This window comes from Lithobates pipiens, unplaced genomic scaffold (assembly GCF_037356315.1).
Source record: "Lithobates pipiens isolate NorthernLeopardFrog02 unplaced genomic scaffold, aLitPip1_a1.2 Scaffold_16, whole genome shotgun sequence".
NCBI classification, from domain to species: domain Eukaryota; kingdom Metazoa; phylum Chordata; class Amphibia; order Anura; family Ranidae; genus Lithobates; species Lithobates pipiens.
In genome coordinates, this window is record NW_027507748.1 from 364204891 (window position 1) to 364226542 (window position 21652).

General features: G+C 44.7%; 1 long non-coding RNA gene across 1 annotated transcript in view; it reads left to right on the forward strand.

Annotated features, from left to right (window-relative positions):
- The window catches only part of LOC143982905 (uncharacterized), a 28569-nt gene extending 25267 nt beyond the window's left edge, over nucleotides 1-3302 (forward strand). The window contains exon 3 of the long non-coding RNA XR_013274530.1: nucleotides 2990-3302. This is a non-coding gene — a long non-coding RNA (uncharacterized LOC143982905). The remainder of the gene's footprint in view (nucleotides 1-2989) is intronic.
- Nucleotides 3303-21652: the final 18350 nt, after the last annotated feature.

The window sequence follows — 21652 nt, forward strand, 5'->3', positions numbered from 1 at the left end:
AGTATAATGTAATCTTACAGATTACATTGCTGCATTGCTGCATGTAATTATTTCACATCCCCTTTGTCCCTAGTGGTCTGTCCAGTATCCTGCATGCAGTTTTATATTATAAAAACTGTTCTTTATGCCTGGAAACTGGAGATTGTCCATAGCAACCAAAACCTTTACATCAAAAATGGTTTTAGACCAGCTAGAAAACAGCGATAATAAATTAGAATCACTCGCAGAATTGAGCGATATCAATTTGTGGGGAGATCCGTCATCAAATACTGAAAAGTAATGACAGTGACATTTCTGCAACTGAGCAAATTTCAGTGTTCTTGATTGATTACATTATTGAATCATTTTTATTATTATTATATTATTATTTGGTATAATTATTTATAATTATTTATTATATTATAATTTCATTTTTCAAACTTTATCATACCCGGGATGTTAGACTCTGGTTTGGACAGATTTAAGTGAGTTATTCCTAAGAATTACAGGACTGCAATATAAACTGCCAAATTTCCATGCAAAATAATTATACCGCTTTCAGCACCAAAAATCTGAAATAATCATACCGCCAGGGAGGTTAAAGAAACTGATCATATATGCAACTTAATTCTCTGAACATTATCAGTAAAATAACTATGTTACATGGAGTAAATGCAATCAAAGAATCTCTCCAGAGAAGGAGGGAACAGGTCCTCATCAGGAGCATTTTTCATAGCCTGCAGCTATGTCTCTCTCCAGTCATAGGAGACGATCAGCGCCCTTGCAGTGAAGATTTCTGCAGGAACTAGACTTCCGCAAAATGTTAGATATCCTTTATTGCAGGTAAGCTATGTCACCAAAGCCACAGAGCAACAAAATGAATAAATAATAGCTAAACTTCAACTTTACTCATAACATATGAGGGGTTACAGAAAAAGCAGTCCTAGGTTTCACTCTCAGGTACCATCCATCTCAGGAAGGAGGCCAGCCTACAGACATCATTGCAGGCTGCTGAGGTTTGATGGTCATTATGGCAGTTCTCTTATTGAAAAGCCCTTTTGACAAAACACTTATCAATCTTGGTCTTAATGTGTTAACAACAAGAGATACTTAGCAATGGCAATTCTTAATTTGGTACTCCAGCAGCAGTTGTACTTGAGACATTTAATATAACAGAGCTAGTAGCTAATTTTGTTTCTCTGTAGTAAGTAAGACTATTGCTCTGTGAATTCTAATTCTAATTGCAGTTCAAACTTGATATGTAAACAGGGTCGCCAATAGAGGGGTACCACCTGTCCTGTAGGGGGCCCAGGCACACGGGGGGCCCAAACAGGGTATTGTTGAAGCTGGGCAATTACAGAAGGATGCCCTGTGTGGGTTTCTGCAGCAGCTGAAAGCCAGTTTCTCTCCCTCCCGCCGCCTTTCAATTGCAGCAGTGAGAGACACAGGACATCGTTCCTGTAATTGCTTCAACAACACCAACCCCCCTTCCTGTTCTGCCTGCTTCTGATTCCCACCATGTGCCCCCCTGTCACTGTGACACCCCCCCCCCCGCCCCCAGTAAATATGTCATTTACCAGCTCCTTCCTTTTTTTGAATGGACAGTGCAAGTCATCTGAACACTCCTCCTGTGTCTATTGATAACTGAGCATAGTAAACTGTATTTACTATGCTTTAGTTTATGAATGAACAGGAGCCTCTGTCGCTTCAGTGTAGCTGAGGCTACAGAGAAAGAAATTGAAGAATATGTGTCCTCAATTCCTTTCTCTGTCTCAAAGGTCTGTTTAGACCACTGATATCTCAGCAAATCCCCCCACCCCAGCAGCGTTGTAAAAAAATATATACAAAACTATTTTAAAAATAACAAATTGTAAAAAAAAATAATAATAAAATGTAAATTGTAAATATTTTTATAATGTTTAAAAATGTAAAAAAAAAATTAAATAAAAAATATTTTAAAAAATTGTAACAAATAATTGTAAAAAATTGTAACAAATAATTGTGAAAAAAATGTAAAAAATTATTTAAAAAATGAAGGGCTCATTCACATGGGTTTTTTGGTCTATATAGTGTGAATGCGCTGTTTGTTTGTGCAGCGGGGGCCACCTGTTACTCTATGAGGATGCAGCAGCTGTATGAACACAGCCGCAGGTCCTAATTTGATAGGTGTGCAGGTGTGGTTGAGTGCCACGAATGCGCACTGTCAATGTTCAGGGTCCATACACCTGCATCAACATGCCTGTCAAATGAGGACCTGCTGCTGTGTTCGTACAGCTGCTAAATCCCCTTAGTGTAACATAGGCTGCCTACACACAGCAATAGCCACATTTAAAAAAAAAAAAAAAACACTGATTCGTACAGGCCCAGCACCTATGTGATTGAGCCCCAAGACCTCATCTACATAAATAACATTTTATTACCTCAATAAAGTTTTATCTTTTACATTTATCAGGCATTTTGTAAGCTATGTTATGTCTGTGTCCGCTAATATTGATTTTAGTGTATTTTTTTGTGATTAATGTTAGGTAGGCTGTATGGCTTTGTGATTTCTAACAGCAGCCCTGTATGTAATATATATAGAATATATTAATCTAGCAATTCACTTTCAGAGATACATGTGTTATACAATTTAGTTGTGTATTCTCTCTCTGGTATACCGACAAAAATCAACTCAATGGCTTCTGCTGCTCTCAGTAAAGTCCATGATTGCAAAAGACAGAGGAAATTGATTTCACAGAGAAAGTGCTGATTTCATGGACAGCAACATTTCATGGAAGCAGAAACAATTTAGTAATAATAATTAGTAAATAAATAATATATATTTTTTTTTTTTTTTGTGTGTATTTGATCATTGTTTATGTACTGTTGCTTTTATTTATTTTAGTTTTATTTATTTATTTATTTATTTATTTTATTTATTGTTAGTTAATTTTTTTTTACTGACTGTTGAAGCTGATGCGCAGGCAATTTCTTGGTTGATTATCTTTTAACTTAGTTTTGTCTTTACTAGGTACCAAGACTTGTAGATAAATCCATTATCAGAAGTGACAGTTAAGAGGAACCGGAAGCCCCTTAAATGCTCACGAGATATGCAGCTATCTCCTCTTTCTTTGAGGGTGAGCCTGTATGGAAAGGCACTATTATTTCCACGTGTTTATGACAGCATGATCTGTATACATTATATGCCACAGATTTTCTGCATATATATGCTATGTGTTGTTTTATTGTGTATTTAGATTAGATTAAATCAATGGAGTTTATGCACACAAAAGTGTGCTAACAAGAACATTTCTTCTTGTGTGCAGCAACCAATAAACATGCATGTAGCCAAAACTTGTTTTTCTTTATTTTGGATAAAATGGGGATGGGTTAGAAACCCTGTGAGATTGTTACTGCTATCCTAGGCTCCATTAGAAAGGTTTACACTCTCTTCTTGTCCTAATGACCACATTTTATCAGACAAGAAAAGGGAGGCATTCTCCAACAATTACACATGCAAAAAAAAAAAAACACTTTTTAGTACAGAAGCGAAAAGCTAGAACCCCTGTAAGTTGTTTTTTTTGTCTGCGACCTTGTTGTAGATTTTCTTTTACTTGTGTTGGGAAACTGTTGCCATCAAGGAAGGTGAGGGAGCATCCATTATCAGTAAATCTAGACAGGGATTCCAATCCTTCTCACTTTATCAAAAAAAATGTATATATATATTTGGCTTGACATACACTTAAAAATCAAACAAGGATTCTTATTGGTTACTCTGAAGAAGGGTACATGAACTCCAACATTCATTTTTTTCTCTTCAATGAAGGATAAGAAAGAGGATGGCCACCTTATTTCATATTTAAAGTGACACTGAACAATATCCTTATTTTCCAAAAAGAATCCATACACAGCCACTACCTATTGGCCCTGTAATCTATTTATCATTTAGCCACGGTTCACACTTCCGCGACTTGTCATGCGAGGTGAGAGTTCAAAGTTGCATGACAAGTCACCCCCCAATAACGGCACTGGAACTCGCTCTGACTTAGAAAAAGTTTTCTGCAATACTTTGGTGCCACTTCAACATGACTTGCATTGACTTCTGTTAAAGAAGTCGTATGCAAGCTGCGACAAAGTCACATAGGGATGTCAGATTCAAAGTCGTGTGACTTTGAACCTGCAGCAGTGTGAACAAGGGCTAAATTGTTTCTTACTGTGTTATCTGCACCCTTGTAACATCCGTTGTGAGGTCTTGAACCTCACCTCCCCACCATCCCCTCACTTCTGTTTGAAACGTGAAGTGCGTGTTAGTTGCAGTCAGGTGCACCTACATAGTACATACTGTAGTTCATATTCACTAGTCCATTTCATGAGTAAGCAAGAGAGGGTGACTATGTTCCTACGTGATCATGGATAATAAATGTAGCCACCCGCATTGATCTTACTAACATGTAAATCGCAATATGCTTTATACATTTGTATTCATCAAAATTCTCAATAAAAATTTCTTTGAAAAATAAATAAATAAATAAATAAATGTAGCCACCCTCTAACAAGAAGGCATCACAGCAGCAAAAGTGAGCAATAGAAGTTGCTTTTCTGAGTTAAAAAAGAACTCCGGACAACATTTTTATTTTCCTATGCAGTGGGGCTGTGCCGCACTGCAGTAGTAAACTGCGTATTTTTGTCTAGGGGTGAGGAGAGTGGAGATATACTTACCTAATCCGCTGATCCTTCGAGCACAAGAACAGTCCCCACCGCTCCTGCCCTCCTACGAGCTAGCGGTCTTGTTAATGGACTGCTCCTGACATCATCAGACCCATAGACTGGCTCTGGACGTGAGAATAGCAGGAACAGTCCACCGCTGGACGTATGGGATCGGTGTTTTTTCCCGTATGATCGAAGGATCGAGTAAATATAGATTTTCCATGCGCCCCTGGGCAAAACAAACAGTTCACCCATGCAGTGCGGCCATAGCCTCACTGCATGGGGAAAAAAAGCTTTGCCTGAAGTTCTTTTTTTTTTCAACCAGAGTTTAGCGGTACTTTACACCCTAATTCAAGTCATATGTCATTTTTAGACATTATGAACAGAAAGGAACAAACACACAATGTTGCCATCACATTCAAGTCTTGAGTATCTGTATGTGTTCCGTTACCAGCCAGCGAGTATAAAGAAACAAAGAACTGAATGAGTCATGCAGTTCTTCCTGATTCGCTGTTTGAGTGGAAAAATTCAATACTTATAATGACGAAAAGTTAATTTACTCAGCTTGTTGAGAGTAAGTTACTGACATGAATATTCAGGATAAGGTTCCTGGATGATCTTTGCTAGCAGCCACTGCTTTCTCGTCCGTAATAACCAGTTATGGCAGGCTAGTTTGTAACTACGGACCACCCAGACATAATTAGACCACCAGGTCAAAAGCAGGTAGCCTTTCACTGGAAGGTCTGTCAATGAAAGCAGATGTAAACCAGCCTATGCTTATTTATACTGCTCCTACATCTTCAGTCCATGCTGTTATCAGTTGGTGTGGCCCACAGCTAGCTGGGATTGTCCTTTGCACAGACATGTTTGAAGGAATGAAATTGCTGGAGGTGTGTACTGACTATCTGAATCATATTTCCCCGCCACGCACTCTCTGGAAAGTTACTTGATGCAAAACACATTCCCTCTCCTGACTCCTTAAAAAGCAGGCTAACTTTAGGGAGACGTATTAGGTCACTCTGGTGGCTTGGCCATGTGTCTCTGCAGATGCTGGAGGGAACAGCTGTACCAGATATTCAACACCTGCTCCAACCTGCCTGTACTGTGCTGTAGGGGGACAATATAAGCAGGATATCATTTGTTCACATTCCACCTAAAGAAGTATTTGCAGACTTTTTCTTGTTTAGAGCGTGATTTCTTTAAGATAGTATACTGACACCAAACCACAAGTGTGTCAAATGCATTTGAAGCCAAAAAAAAGTAAATGAATATATTAACCATAGCTGAAATTATAGTAAACCAGATCTACGTCTTTACAGTACTGGCACTAATAGGATTTTGCTGAAAGAGGTCTGTGCTGTTAAATATTGACTGGAAAGAGCAAGGTCTAAAGGAAAACAGGAGGAGAAAACGTCACCCTGCGCAGTGACCTGGCAAGGCGGATGGTTACTTATTGCCTAGAGATCAATTAGGGACTCTGGTTCAAGAAATGTCTGGGGCAAGGGTTCCTCTGAAACTCTTACTGATTAAAATGTATTCTGTATACTCACAGCATTTCTCTTTAATAAATACATTACCCAATTCTAGTAGGCGGCTCTTCCGTGTTATCTCATGCTGATCTAGCTGCAGGGTTAGGAAGGGGTTAATGATCTGTGATCTCACAGGATAAATATAACCGTATCTGGCGGGAGGCCTGGAGCCTGGGTGCGTCCTGAAATCATGTTTAAAAAAAGGCAGGGGTGCTTTTCATGTGTGTGAACAGTTCATGGGAGATACATGGCACAGTTCAGGATTAGCGCAAAATGTTTATGTACCTTTCCATTAAATCCAGTGCAACATCCAGCATGCATGTACATTCATGCTTACAGGGGTGAGATAGATTGATAGATTACAATGAATGATGACAGGCTAAAGGAGCCTGCATATTACTGCCTACAAATTTATATACAGTGCCAGTTTTTATATCTAACCTTAGTATTAAGTTAAGATACATAATTATATTTATTTATATATTCATAAAGGCTACCAGTAGCACTTTATAATCAGATCCCTGCAATTAAAGTACATGTAAACCCTAACTGAAAGACATTTAGTTTAACGGCTACATTTAAAAACAAAACAAAAAAAAAAAAACATTTTTCTTAATCCTTTGTTGCATGTCAGTGCTGCTGATTTCCTGCAGCCTCCATGCAGGCACTTCCTGACTACGTGTGTAACACCCTCCTAAGTGGGTGCTAGGATTAGATAAGTTAGTAATAGTTGTGTTTTAAAAGACAAATGTGGCTGTATGTGCAGCTGCAATCTGCTAGTCAGGTCTGCTCAGTTTGTTTAGCTGCTACCAGTCTGGCCTATAGCTTCCTCTGTATCAAGGAAACTTAAGACGTTTCTGGATGATAGGTGTGAAGCTATGCCGATGGCAGCATGAATATAAATACAGCATACCTCCCAACTGTCCTGGGTTGCCTGGGAAAGTTCCTTCTTTGGGAGGTCTGTCCTGGATCCCTTTATTCAATACAATACAGTGACCCGGAATTGCCCCCTGGGCCGATCTGATGCCCCCTTAAAATATCGCCGCTGTCACTCACTGCCCTGGTGTGCTGTAATCCTGGCCGAGACCTTCTTTTATTCACCACCGGCTGCTGCCTGGTTCACTGCCCAAACTGGTTGCTGTGGCCGTGGCCTGCCTGGCATCTAGCAACCAGTGACATCATCACGAGAAGGAGAGCAGGTCCCCAGCATTCAGAGGGGAGCTGGAGGAGGATTTAACTTCCTCCTCCGCACCTAGTAGTTAGCTCCACCCACCTTCTCACTGTATCTTCTCCAGCAGCATGGATGCCGCTTTGATCTGTGGCTGCAGCACTCCCCTCCCTCCCTCTCTCCTCCCACCCTCTCTCTTCCTCCTCTTGTGTGTCATGGAGCTGGGTCTGTGTGTGTTCGGCAGTGCTGTAATAAGGTCCTGCCTCCTACACTGGATGACAGTGAGACTGCATTCATGGGCACAGTGTGGCTGCATTCATGGGCACAGTGAGGCTGCATTCACCGGCACAGTAAAGCTGCAATTGATGGACACAGTGAGGCTGCATTAATGCGCAGTGTCCTACTGCCTGTCCTACTGTCACACCGCACCACACTCGCTTTTTCCGCAGTGCACGTAGTACGCTGTCGGTCACTTGCTCCTTCAAGTGTCCCTCATTCTGAAGTTCAAAAGTTGGGAGGTATGGATACAGCCCTGGCCTATGTCAGAGAGGCAGGCTCTAATGGTATGCTGGGAGGCTTTATTTAATCAGTGAACACACTGAGCTCTGGGTCTTGTCCTGAGTTCAGCCCAGGGGGGGGGGGGGGGGGGCACTCTGCCCTCTACGTCTACTGCTACGGCCCAGCTGGTAACAGCTGTATACCTCTTCCCTGCAGACCACACTCAGGCTGCCATTTCAGAAGTGTTTTAACCTAGAAAATGGCAACCCATTGTGTAGCAATCACATCTATTGCATTCGGTTGTGGTGGAGCCCTGTTCATTTAGATCTGCACACATGCATTGCAGACACAATGAATGAATGAATGAATGAAATACTTGTATAGTGCACAATGCGAACTGAATCGCCTCTAGGCAATGGCAAGTTACATTTGATGGGTACAGCCTGACGAATGCAACATGACATTGTGTCTGCAAACATGTGTACATCATGCGTAGAGCCCTGAGCAGCTGCATGCCCATGCTTAGGTGGGTGGTTGGGAGGTGGTAAAAGCACAGCTTAACTACCTGCTTTTACCTCTGGAAACACATCTAAACAAGTCCTTTGTTCGCACTCCTCTACTTTCCTATGCTTCCCTACGCTACACTGTGGTGGTGGAATATTTCTCTGAGTCTTCACATCCATAGCAGGGCTATGGGTTCTGCATTGCACTTCATGATGCCAGAGAAACCTAGACTTCCAGACCATGGGGGAGAAGAGAACCAGTCTAGCCGTGTGGAATGGAGCCTGCAGGAGCAGAGGATTAGGTAGGTAAAACTGCTACTTCTGGTCCTCTAGACCTAAAAAAGCATGTCCTTGTATAGATATAGGAATACTTGTGGGATTTTTAAGGCGCATATACTAATAAATTGATCCAAGGAGGTATACTAAAATGTATACATTTTATTTGAACAAAGGTTAAGAAACATTGTCTAAAAACAATTCCACAGCAACTACATAGGGTACAATCCTTATGGATATAGAAAATTTGATGGAGTTCCCAACATGTTTCGTCCTCAATCTGGGCTTCCTCGGGGAATGCTGTCCACTTAGATCACAAGCCTTCCCAGGATTTGAGACAACTGTGTAAGCTACAATCAATGATGATTTAAAGAGTCCACAACCACCACAACGCACCAAGGACTGCAGGTGACCATAGGAGGAAGTTAGGGACCAGGAAAAATGGTCTTGTAAAAACACAGAACACTCAGGGAAATAAAGTTTCCAAGGCAGTACACTCGCATATGAAGCTGATATCCTGCAATAACTAACGTGTCCCTGTGGTTCCAGCTTGTCCTTGTAGTGCTTTATGAACTTTGTCTCATTCTCGGAGAAGCCTTCATTTACAGTATATTAGAACCTTCTGCCCATATTTGACATGCACCTCATCATGCCATACAACCTGCTCTGATCAAGATTTGTGTTATGTGAGACATAGCATAGGAAATGGACAGGATAATCCTTATCAAGGACTCCGACAAGCTTGTGTCGTCAACAAATCATTACATAATGTCAACATTACTACACAGCCACTCCCTCTCCACAAATAGGCAGCGCTGTATGCAAACATTCAGCCATGTATCTTTATTAGCTGATGATGCATTTGAAAGTAAATGGATAAACTGTAATTAAAGTGAAAATAAATATATCTATTAAAAGTATTATCAATCCTTAAAACAGATCATTAATTTCAACAAAAATATTTCCATAAGATTTTATGTGCATTTAACATATTTTTGCATGTTATTTTCCCATAAAAGCCTCCTTTGTGTAGGCAGTCTAAAGCCCTTAGACTGGTACTGGGCACCGCCATCCTTGATGAGATGTCAATAGCCCCAGCTCCCGCTCAAGTAATGCTATATAATTTTGTATTGCTCCTCTGCCGACATTTCCAAAAAAAGTTATGTAGGAAAGTGAATGGAGTGGTGGAGGAGCCAGGCCAGCACAGACAGTAGACACTACCAGAAGAACAGAGGCTGACCTACAGAATGGACTAGTTGATTTTTCTAGCAAGTTCAAATTGCAGGTGAATATATGTGTAGCGCCGGCTCCTGATGAGCATGCGCTATATGTTTTGAAAAATTACTATTCCTAAAACTACAGTTGGGTTTTGGGGCTAATTTTGCTAAATTATGGTTTCAGTACCAGTCTATCTGGATTGCACTGAGTTCTCCTGGGCTGCAGGTGTCGCTGTCTCCGCCAGCAAGTGGTAGAACGCAGTCTAGTTGGGTGTATTGAGTGTCATTCTTTTCTCGGATCCAGCCCAGTGGGAGGGTTTTCCTGCTGTGCATTCTGGGAGGTGGTATTTAAGGTACTGAGATCACGTGCTTCGGGGTTCCAGTCCAGAAGATATTTTCTGTCTGTTTGGTCCTGGTCCTCCTGACCAGCCCCCATGGCCCTCCTGGCATGGGGTGCAGATACATGCAATTCCGAGCCTCGGGGCTGGATAGCCCAAGGCGAAGCAACTGCAGGGACAGGCCTGAATGGATTTGAGGCCCTAATGATCCAAGGGTGGACAGGTGCCGTATCATCTGAGGAGAAGCCCAGCAACTGGAGAAGCATCCAGGGGAGAACTCTTCGGGAGAAGGCTATGCCCAAGGCTGGCTTCTCTGAAGGAGCCTGGGGGCTCAGTTAAAGGTCACTTTGCTGATCTATATTTCCTACGGTAGCACCGGACCGGTTGAGTGATACTGGTACCCTATGATAGTTCTCTAAATTTGTCTACGTCCCTCAGTTACATCCAAGTCTGTGGCAGAGACTTTGTTTGTCAAGTGTTCTACATCCAAGACTGTGGCAGAGACTTTGCTATACTTAACACCCTAATGACTGCTAGGCCTAGTGAGAGGAGGTCTATCCGGAGGTTGTGAGAATCCAGTTGTGAAACGTTTATTCTCTGGATTTCTTCTATAAGAGACTTTCTATTTTTGCAGTTCCAAAAGTACCTGAACTTCCTTCCTAAACCTCTATCCTGCATTAAGAGACTGTGTTATCTTCTAAATAAATAACCCAAAAGAAGATTCAGTGTCAGTTTCTGCATTTATTTGGGCCATATACCACGAGAACCCCTAGACGGAGGCGAGGTCAAGAAGGTAACGGTAAGCCCAAGAAAACCAGCAGCTCCTTCGGGGGTCAGTACTACATATGCAAAGGAAAAACACTAAGTAAGCACTTAAAGGATTTTTCTGTGGTTTTACATGCAGGATATCTTTAATGTAGACCTATGGTCAGGTTATGGACAGCCAAGTATTTGCTTCTATGCTTAACAAATGGCAGCTGAGCTGTAAAACAAGTTCACAATGACCTCTGTAGCTGCCGACACTCTGGACCAATGCATCCTTAAATTTCACAGCTAAAATTTTCGTTCTTTCAGCAGCTGTTCTTGCAAGGACAATTAAAGGTAATCTGTCACTTTGCCCATTCAGGGTAAAATGAAACATTCTCTAGAAAGGAAGACCCCCCATCTGACTGAACATCTTCATGCTCCCCTGCCTTTGGTGCCATTGATAAATATTCAATCCTAGAATGCAGTACTTGGGCTTCAGCAGGGGAGGAAGAGGTTAACCCTATGTAAACTCTAACACCATCTGACATATGTTATTACACTGTATAGTCTGTTTCATTAGTAAACATTACAATCATCTGATGTAAAAAATGTTTACAGCCCAGTCTGTGCCGTCACTCTTAAATAAAGCCTATACGGAAGGATTATGCTGATTGTAACCCCCACGCTCAAAGTACTACTTTCCTAGCTGCCATGGTGAGCCAATGGGGTAGATTTACTAAAGGTAAATACAGACTACATTTTTCAGGGGATTTTTTTCCCAGAGCTTAGTGAATAAGGTGAAGCTCTGCATACCGCCACCATCCAATCATGTGCACACAAAACTGCTATTTTTTTTATTTTCCTTGCATGTGCTTGGGAAATTTCACCACATTCACTAAGGCCAGCCATAGATGGTTGGAATCTCAGCCAGTTCAGCACCAACCAGCCGAGATTTGAACCGTGTATGGGTAGGCTGAATGTACCCAAGTATATCAATTGATCAACTTGGGTACAACCAGCCTGGATTTTGCATGCGATTATCACTTGCGGCTGGTATAGCCACTAGCAATAATCCCTGTCTGCTCCTAGGGGGGACAGCTTCCCCCGCCCCCCACCGGGACAATACAATAACTTAGTGGGAGGGATTCCACCGGTCAGCACTGTCTGTCAAGTGAATTTCTTTCCTGCAACCCATGCAAACTGCAACTTCTGCAAACTGCAACTTCTGCTGCCAATGACCAGCCTATTTGTCATTAGTAAATCAACCCCAATGCCTTCAATAACTTCTGAGTCACTATTCTGGAACAAATGTAAGGATTAGAAGTTCTGACTGGAGCCATTGTCTTACAGGATATTGAAGATTTAAATGAGATACAACCAGGCAAGTTATATTTTCAGAAGGAGGTTGCTTGCTTTCTTTGTGGCAATGAGAGACATGTTTACAGTGGCATTTGTGGATAGTTTTTTACTTTGACAAAGCACAATCTGTTGACTGTTGACATTTATGGCAATGTTGGCAATAAGATTTAATTTAGAACTGCAAAAAAATTGCACAGTTGAGTAGCGTTTTTGCCGCCCACCAACCACCCCACCTTTAAGGTGCAATAGGCAGCAGATGGGGATGTTCACGTGCTGCAGCCGCGATGCTTCATTCAAAGTTCACCTGAAATGTAGCGATCAGCAGGCGGCAAGCCCGCCGAATGCTACACAGTCAAGCAAATGTGGAAGAGTCGTAAAGGCCTAGCAACCACCTGCAATGCACATGGTTGCAGTACGTTTGCAGGCAAAAACTGTGTTAATACAGGTGGAGAGAATGCGTCATATAAATTTCTCTTGTCATTAGTCTTTGAAGAGCAATCTGAATGCGGATCAGGCTTCAGAAGAAAGGGAGATTTAAATGCATGACCAAATCTACCCTTGTCAGGGCTGGCTTAGCCCTTCCTTCTCTGGGCTGGCCGCTCAGCTGTCGGCTAATTGCCAGCTCTCTTCTCTCTCCACTGTTACCAGCTGTTTCCGATGATGCTCGTCTGGTCTGCCTATTTAAAGTCTTCCAGCTAATTTCTCCATTGCCTTCACGTTTGGTCACATCACTAGGAACCATCTCCTGCTGTTGTTTCAAGACTGGCTTGCTACATCCCTCCTGGCTTCCATCCGGCTTGCAGTTGCTCACCTTGGATCCCTGACGTCTGGACTGCTGATTACCCGATCTGGTTTATGAACTTTGGACTGGCTGACTACCAGATCTGGCTACTGGACTCTGGCTTGCTTGACTACGCTTTTTCCTATTTACCTTTTTATTTTTATTAATAAACAAGTGTGATTTGATTGTACTTCTGTCTCAGTCTGTTTCATGGTTTCTGACAACCCTAAGCTCGTGATTTTTTACTGTAAAGAGAATTTAAAGTTATACTAAACATACAATGTTTAATTGCTATTAAGCCTTTTATTTATGTATAAAGATCAAACCACTGCATTTAATTGTATATGTAGCACTGTCCCCTTGAGGGCTGCTTTGATTTACCTGTTCATCTGCACAGCCCTGACCAAGTTAACACTCCAACCCACCTGACACTCTGGGTTCAGACATCTTCTTGCAAGCAACTTTAAATGACTCTCCAGCACAAGTCAAGTCAAATAGATATTCATTTAAGTTTTACTGAAGTAAAGATATGTGTACATGGGGAGGATCCATGAATCAACTGAGTTCTGAATAACAGCCAAACTCAGATGAGGAGCCCCCAAGAACCAGCTTAATTGCAGTTTAATAGCAGACATGCAGGATATACATATATACAGTGAATACCAACTAGAGAATAAACAGGCGTTTGTATGTAAAGATTCCACTAGTTAAAGCAATATGTTAAGCTAAAGGGGAATCTCAGGCCGGCCTATTAAACCTTCACATCCTAATGAGAGACCAGATAAAATAGGAAAAGGATAGCGACCCTTTAAGCAATAACAACAGCAGTGTCCAGGGTGAGGACCTGCAGTGATCTTCAGTAATGGAGCTCATTAGATTACATCCAAGATATGGTGCAGTGATGTGATGATAGGCAGAGCAACTTAATCTGGCTAGTGATGACCCTTAGAGTAGCTCAGGATATGGATATCTATGTACAGTGTCTTATGTAATGCAATAAAGTGTTTCCGTGGGCAAGGTGTCTGTACACAGTGTCCAAACAAGATGACCAGGTAGGGATTGTGAACGATGGGCGACTGTCCTCTCACCAACCTCAGAACTGGATAAGAACCTCCCGAATAGTGATGGCCGAACGGTTCGCCCGGCGGTCGTTTCGCGGCGAATTTCCGACATTCGCGGTCCGCACGTTCGAACGCCTTTTTCCGTCGTTCGCCGCGGCGGACTTACGTGTTTAATGTATACAAGAACTTTAACCTTTGGTGACACGTTTATCATGTGATACAGGACAGCCAATTGAGACATGACAGCACATGGACACTTGTACATTCCCCCTAACCTATAAATACACCCGATCCGGTGGCCATTTTACATTCTTTCTTCTGTTACGATAGGGACAGGTTCCTGTGTGGAGTAGGGAGAGATAAACCACTAGCTATTTGGTACACAAAAGTTCTTTTCAGGACTGGTATAGGTGTTAGGTGTTGATAGGTTTGCTGTGCTGCTGATTCTTGCAGCAGCCTGAGTGTCTTTTGTTAGTTTAGAGAAAGGGAAAGGACGGTGTATGCTACAGGGACAGCCAGATTAGTCTTTCATCATCATCATCATCATCATCATCATTAGCTGTTACTATCAAGGTCCACAAAAGAGCTGTTCCAGTAACCACTAATCGTTCTCTTTTTTTGCCAATTTGTATAGGGACAGGAAGGAAGCAGTGTTGTCAGGCAGTGAGGGTAATTTTAAAGACTTGCTGTTATTATTAGTTCCACAAAGGTTCTTTTCAGGACTGGTATCAGTGGTACAGTAATAGGCTTGTACATGTATAATATTCTTTCTTCCAAATATAGAAAGGATATTATACTTGACTGCTGCCCTTCTGCTGCAGTCTGCTAAACATTCACAACTCACTTGTTCCACAAAAGTTCTTATAAGGACTGGTAACTTGGTATAGGGTGCTACGGTACATAGGCTTGAGTGCGGTACAGTCTGCTGTTCTGTAAGGACCGCTATCGGTCCACAATAGATAGGGTTGACGTGCACCACTGCTGACCGCTGCCCTATACTGCAGCAGTCCTTCAGCGGTATAGGGACTGACGTACAGTCTGCTAAACACTAATACACAACCTGCTTGGTCCACAAAAGTTCTTATAAGGACTGGTAACTTGGTATAGGGTGCTACGGTACATAGGCTTGAGTGCGGTACAGTCTGCTGTTCTGTAAGGACCGCTATAGGTCCACAATAGATAGGGTTGACGTGCACCACTGCTGACCGCTCACCTATACTGCAGCAGTCCTTCAGCGGTATAGGGACTGACGTACAGTCTGCTAATCACTAACACACAACCTGCTTGTTCCACAAAAGTTCTTATAAGGACTGGTAACTTGGTATAGGGTGCTACGGTACATAGGCTTGAGTGCGGTACAGTCTGCTGTTCTGTAAGGACCGCTATCGGTCCACAATAGATAGGGTTGACGTGCACCACTGCTGACCGCTGCCCTATACTGCAGCAGTCCTTCAGCGGTATAGGGACTGACGTACAGTCTGCTAATCACTAACACACAACCTGCTTGTTCCACAAAAGTTCTTATAAGGACTGGTAACTTGGTATAGGGTGCTACGGTACATAGGCTTGAGTGCGGTACAGTCTGCTGTTCTGTAAGGACCGCTATCGGTCCACAATAGATAGGGTTGACGTGCACCACTGCTGACCGCTGCCCTATACTGCAGCAGTCCTTCAGCGGTATAGGGACTGACGTACAGTCTGCTAATCACTAACACACAACCTGCTTGTTCCACAAAAGTTCTTATAAGGACTGGTAACTTGGTATAGGGTGCTACGGTACATAGGCTTGAGTGCGGTACAGTCTGCTGTTCTGTAAGGACCGCTATCGGTCCACAATAGATAGGGTTGACGTGCACCACTGCTGACCGCTGCCCTATACTGCAGCAGTCCTTCAGCGGTATAGGGACTGACGTACAGTCTGCTAATCACTAACACACAACCTGCTTGTTCCACAAAAGTTCTTATAAGGACTGGTAACTTGGTATAGGGTGCTACGGTACATAGGCTTGAGTGCGGTACAGTCTGCTGTTCTGTAAGGACCGCTATCGGTCCACAATAGATAGGGTTGACGTGCACCACTGCTGACCGCTCACCTATACTGCAGCAGTCCTTCAGCGGTATAGGGACTGACGTACAGTCTGCTAATCACTAACACACAACCTGCTTGTTCCACAAAAGTTCTTATAAGGACTGGTAACTTGGTATAGGGTGCTACGGTACATAGGCTTGAGTGCGGTACAGTCTGCTGTTCTGTAAGGACCGCTATCGGTCCACAATAGATAGGGTTGACGTGCACCACTGCTGACCGCTGCCCTATACTGCAGCAGTCCTTCAGCGGTATAGGGACTGACGTACAGTCTGCTAAACACTAATACACAACCTGCTTGGTCCACAAAAGTTCTTATAAGGACTGGTAACTTGGTATAGGGTGCTACGGTACATAGGCTTGAGTGCGGTACAGTCTGCTGTTCTGTAAGGACCGCTATAGGTCCACAATAGATAGGGTTGACGTGCACCACTGCTGACCGCTCACCTATACTGCAGCAGTCCTTCAGCGGTATAGGGACTAAGAGTTTTGTCACAGGGTCATTTAAAAAATGACATGCAGAGGAAGAGGCAGGCCCTTCCGCAGGGGTGGTAGGGGTAGGGCAGGAGCAACAGGCTTGAGCCAAAGTGGGAAGTTGCAGAAGGTGCGTTCAATTACTTTAAAGGATGCACCAGACTTGGTTGAGTGGCTCGCTCAGCCTTACTCTTCTGCACCCTCCTCATCCTCTCGATCTGCACCCTCTTCTTCACTCTCTGCTATGTGCACCCCCAAAGACACTACCACCAACAACACGACCACCACCACCACCACCACATACCTTCCGCTTGAGTCACTGGAATTATTTTCCGATCCATATCAAGAGGACATTTCTGATGCGCAGCCACTCTTGGTATTGGATCAGGAAGAGGAGGTAGCAACAAGCGCTACTCAGCAGTCTGACGCCAGTACCCAGATCAGCCCAAGGAGGAGGTTGGTCCCCGGTGTTGCTGCCTACTCCGAGATCTCTACTTATAGCGGTGGGGAAGGTGACGTTGATGATGACGTGTCTAGTGATGTCACGTGGGTGCCCACAAGAGAGGAAGAGGAGGGGAGTTCAGAGGGAGATATGGACCAGCAGATAGGGAGGAGAAGCAGCAATGACTTACATTGCACAGCAGGGACAAAGCAGACTGCAAATGTATCAGGAGCGAGTCATCGACCATGTACGGTCACATCTGGCGCTCCCAGGACACCGGCACATGGCTCCGCAGTGTGGGCTTTTTTTAACGTGTCCGCTGCTGACAATAGCGTTGCCATCTGCAATCTTTGCAGTCAACGCGTTAGTCGCGGTAAGCCCAATACTCACCTAGGGACGACCGCCTTAAGAAGGCACATGAGCAGCCATCACCGAGCCCAGTGGGAGCAACGGAACACACAAAGCCACACTGCAGGCTCTCACCGTCCAGCCTCGTCTTCTACTTCTCCTTCTCCTCTCTCCTCACAATTGTCCTCCACTCCACCTTCCATCACGCCAAGCTCACATTTTTCTGCAAAAAGGCAGGCTTCCGTGGGCCTAATGTTTGAGCGTAAAAAAATGATGATGCCGGATAACCCTCTTGCCCAACGGTTGGCGGCTGGCTTGTCAGAACTCATAGCCCGCCAACTACTGCCATATAAACTGGTGGACTCGGAGGCCTTTCGCAAATTTGTGGCCATTGGAACACCACAATGGAAGGTCCCAGGAAGGAAGTATTTCTCAGAGAAGGGCATCCCAGAGCTATATGGCCATGTTCAGCGGCAAGTGAATGTATCTCTGGCACACAGTGTCGGTGCCAAGATACATCTGACCACAGACACGTGGTCTAGCAAACACGGGCAGGGAAGGTATATCAGTTTTACTGCCCACTGGGTGAACCTTCTGACGGCCGTCAAGCATGTAACCCGTGGCACCCGTGTAGATTTGGTTTTACCGCCACGGATTGCATGCAGGCCTGACTCTTCTTCTCCTCCTCCTACTCCATCCTCCTCCCTCTCCTCCTCAGCTGCCTCCTCCTTTTCCGCTGCTAGCGTCTCTTCCACTGCACCGCCCAAGCTCCCCAGAACCTATTCCACATGCCAGGTGAGACGTTGCCATGCCGTGCTGCGTCTGTTGTGCCTGGAAGCAAAGAGCCACACTGGCCCGGCACTCCTTTCAGCTTTGCGTTCACAGGCAGATGAGTGGCTAACACCGCTCAATTTGACAGTTGGTAAAGTGGTGTGTGACAACGGTGCCAATCTGCTTAGCGCATTGAAACAGGGCAAAATCACGCACGTGCCGTGCATGGCACACGTCTTAAACTTGGTCGTGCAGCGATTCCTTGTCAAATACCCTGGGGTCCAGGACATCTTGCGGCAGGCAAGGAAAATCTCGGCCCATTTCAGAAGATCTTACACGGCCATGGCTCGCCTTGCTGACATTCAGCGGCGACACCATCTGCCGGTCAGACGTCTTATTTGCGATTGCCCGACGCGATGGAACTCAACCTTCTATATGCTTGATAGGCTGCTCCAGCAGAAACGTGCAGTTAACGTCTACCTGTATGAACTCTGCGAAAGAAACGGTTCTGGGGAGCTGGGTTTTTTTTCACCGCGCCAGTGGCTGCTCATGCGCGACACATGCAGACTTCTGCGGCCATTTGAGGAGATCACCAAACTGGTCAGTCGCAGCCATGGCGCCATCAGTGACATGGTACCTTATGCCTTCTTTCTGGAGCGTGCATTGCGTCGTGTCATTGATCAGGCTGTGGAGGAGCAGGAGCGGGAAGATGAGGAAGTCGCAATGCTGGATGAATTCCCAGGGGGGGCTACTCTATCTGAGACAAGTCAACAACAGGAGTCTGATGAGGAGTCAGAGGAGGATGGTGCCGGGGCGGATGAGCAGGAGCAAGAAGAGCATGCTTTAAACCTTTCTGGGATCCCTGTTGTGCGTGGATGGGGAGAGGAGAATGAAGAGGACGACATTATCCTGGATGATGAGCAGGAGCCAGGCCACCACACCGCTTCCACTTTAGTGCAAATGGGGGCCTTCATGCTCCAGTGTTTTAATAGGGACCCCCGTATAAAAAGCATGAGGGTCAAGGACCAGTACTGGGTGGCAACGTACTTAGACCCCCGGTACAAACACAAAATGGCGGAAATGTTACCGCCGTCGCAGAGGGCTGTCAGAATGCAGCACTTCCAGGCCTTGCTTCGAGAAATGCTGCATTCTGCTTTTGCGTGCGCTGGCAGAGGAGCAATTCCCACTCCCAGAGAAGGATTTGCGGGTACCAATCCAACAGCGCCTGCAAGAAGAGGCCGGTTTGAAGATGTGTTGGTGACTTCGGATATGAGGTCATTCTTTCAGCCGACCCATCGACAGGTGTCATCCGGATCCAGCATCAGGGAACGCCTAGACCGTCAGGTGTCCGACTACATTGGGTTAACGGCCGATGTGGACGCTCTGAGGAGTGATGAACCCCTAGACTACTGGGTGGGCAGGCTTGACCTCTGGCCAGAGCTTGCCCAATTTGCAATCGAACTGTTGGCTTGCCCCTCATCCAGTGTCCTGTCCGAAAGGACGTTCAGCGCAGCAGGGGGGATTGTGACCGATAAGCGTACTCGCCTAGCTCACCACAGTGTTAACTACCTCACATTTCTAAAAATGAATGAGGCATGGATCTCGGAGGAATTCAACACATGTGACCAGTAGACCATGTATATGTCTATAAACTATTTTTTTAATCAAGCACACAGACCTTCTTAATTCATTTGGCTCACTTCCTTGACCCAAAAAAGCACACCGTACTATATGCCCCTACCCTCCTCTTTGAAGAGGTTGAGCGGTGTCATATTTCTACTGGGGCTGCTTATGATATCCCTGTGCTGTGCTGACTTCCTCCTGGGGGTTCTTATTATGAAGGGATCACACTATCCCTGTGCTGTGCTGACTTCCTCCTGGGGGTTCTTATTATGAGGGGATCACACCATCCCTGTGCTGTGCTGACTTCCTCCTGGGGCTGCTTACGGTGCTGCTGTCAGCGCTGTATGTCACGGTGCTGCTGTCAGCGCTGTATGTCACGGTGCTGCTGTCAGCGCTGTATGTCACGGTGCTGCTGTCAGCGCTGTATGTCACGGTGCTGCTGTCAGCGCTGTATGTCACGGTGCTGCTGTCAGCGCTGTATGTCACGGTGCTGCTGTCAGCGCTGTATGTCACGGTGCTGCTGTCAGTGCTCTGTATTACGGTGCTGCTGTCAGATGCCTCTATCACGGTGCATGTGTCATTCCGGTATGTCACGCTGCTGGTGATCATCTCCTGCACCCTCTTCTTTGCCTACCCTGGTCCCTGACCTTCCCTCTCCTCCATTGCCTTCATTAGCTCCATAGTCCTGAATTGTTAGAACAATTTCCCAAATAAAATAAAAATGCTTGTAGTTATCGATCCCAAATTCACCTCATACATGTATTATGTCATTGTCCAGATGGTGGGACTACGTTTTACCCCCTAATAATTACCACGTGGCCGCAAATTCGACATGAAGGTTTGCAAAGTTCGCCTCCCATTGAAGTCAATGGGGCCCGCGGCGAACGTTCTGTTTCGCGAACGTTTGGGTCCGTTCGCATTTCGCGTTCGCGAAACGTCCCGTCGGAAGTTCGTCCATCACTACTCCCGAACAGCAATTCTGAATGAGATGTCCTTCCGGTAAGCAAGCGGTGATGGCCGATCAGCTGCTACACATAGGCGATCGTTCGATCCGTCTGATAAAGTGGTGCTGCTATGATGTCTCATGAATAATAAATAAAGTTGGGCCCTCCGGGGCTGGGCTGAAGTCACTGAATTGCGTGACTTCAGCCCAGTAGGCCGCAGCAGCAAGAGAGGTGTTCACTCTTGAGGCACAGAAAGAAGCTGATCTGCTGCCCCTTTCATAGTTCCCCCCAGAGGTCTGTTGGTTTTGCAGAGAGGCCTCTGGGATGTGTAGTCCAGGGGGTAGTTTCACAACATCAGACCAGCTGCTCAAGAGACTACTAGTCCTGCAATCCCCCTTGTTTGGCTTAAAGATATGATGTCATTTACTGGAGCACAGCACTAGAGGGACACAGGAATAGATGGAAAGTAACAGGGGTGGTCATAGGAACAAGGTAAGTGTAGTCCACTGTCGGCTACATTTATTTTATTAAACAAAAGGTGAAAAACAATATAGTGTCGATCTACACAATCACAGTAGTGCAAAGAACAATAAAACTCATTAAAAAGTATCCATGATAAAAATCAAAAAAATGTCCATCTTTTCAACTGCTCATAAAAGTGGAAAATTATGAACACATGTAGATCCTTCACCAAATGCCCCGGAGACACGGGAGGTCGGTTTGGAGCAGCTCGGTCACACAGGCACCTCAGGAAATGGGCAAGGAGTCGTATTCGGGTGCTAGGAGGAGCTCAGGAAGATGTTGGGAAGGGACTGACCCAAG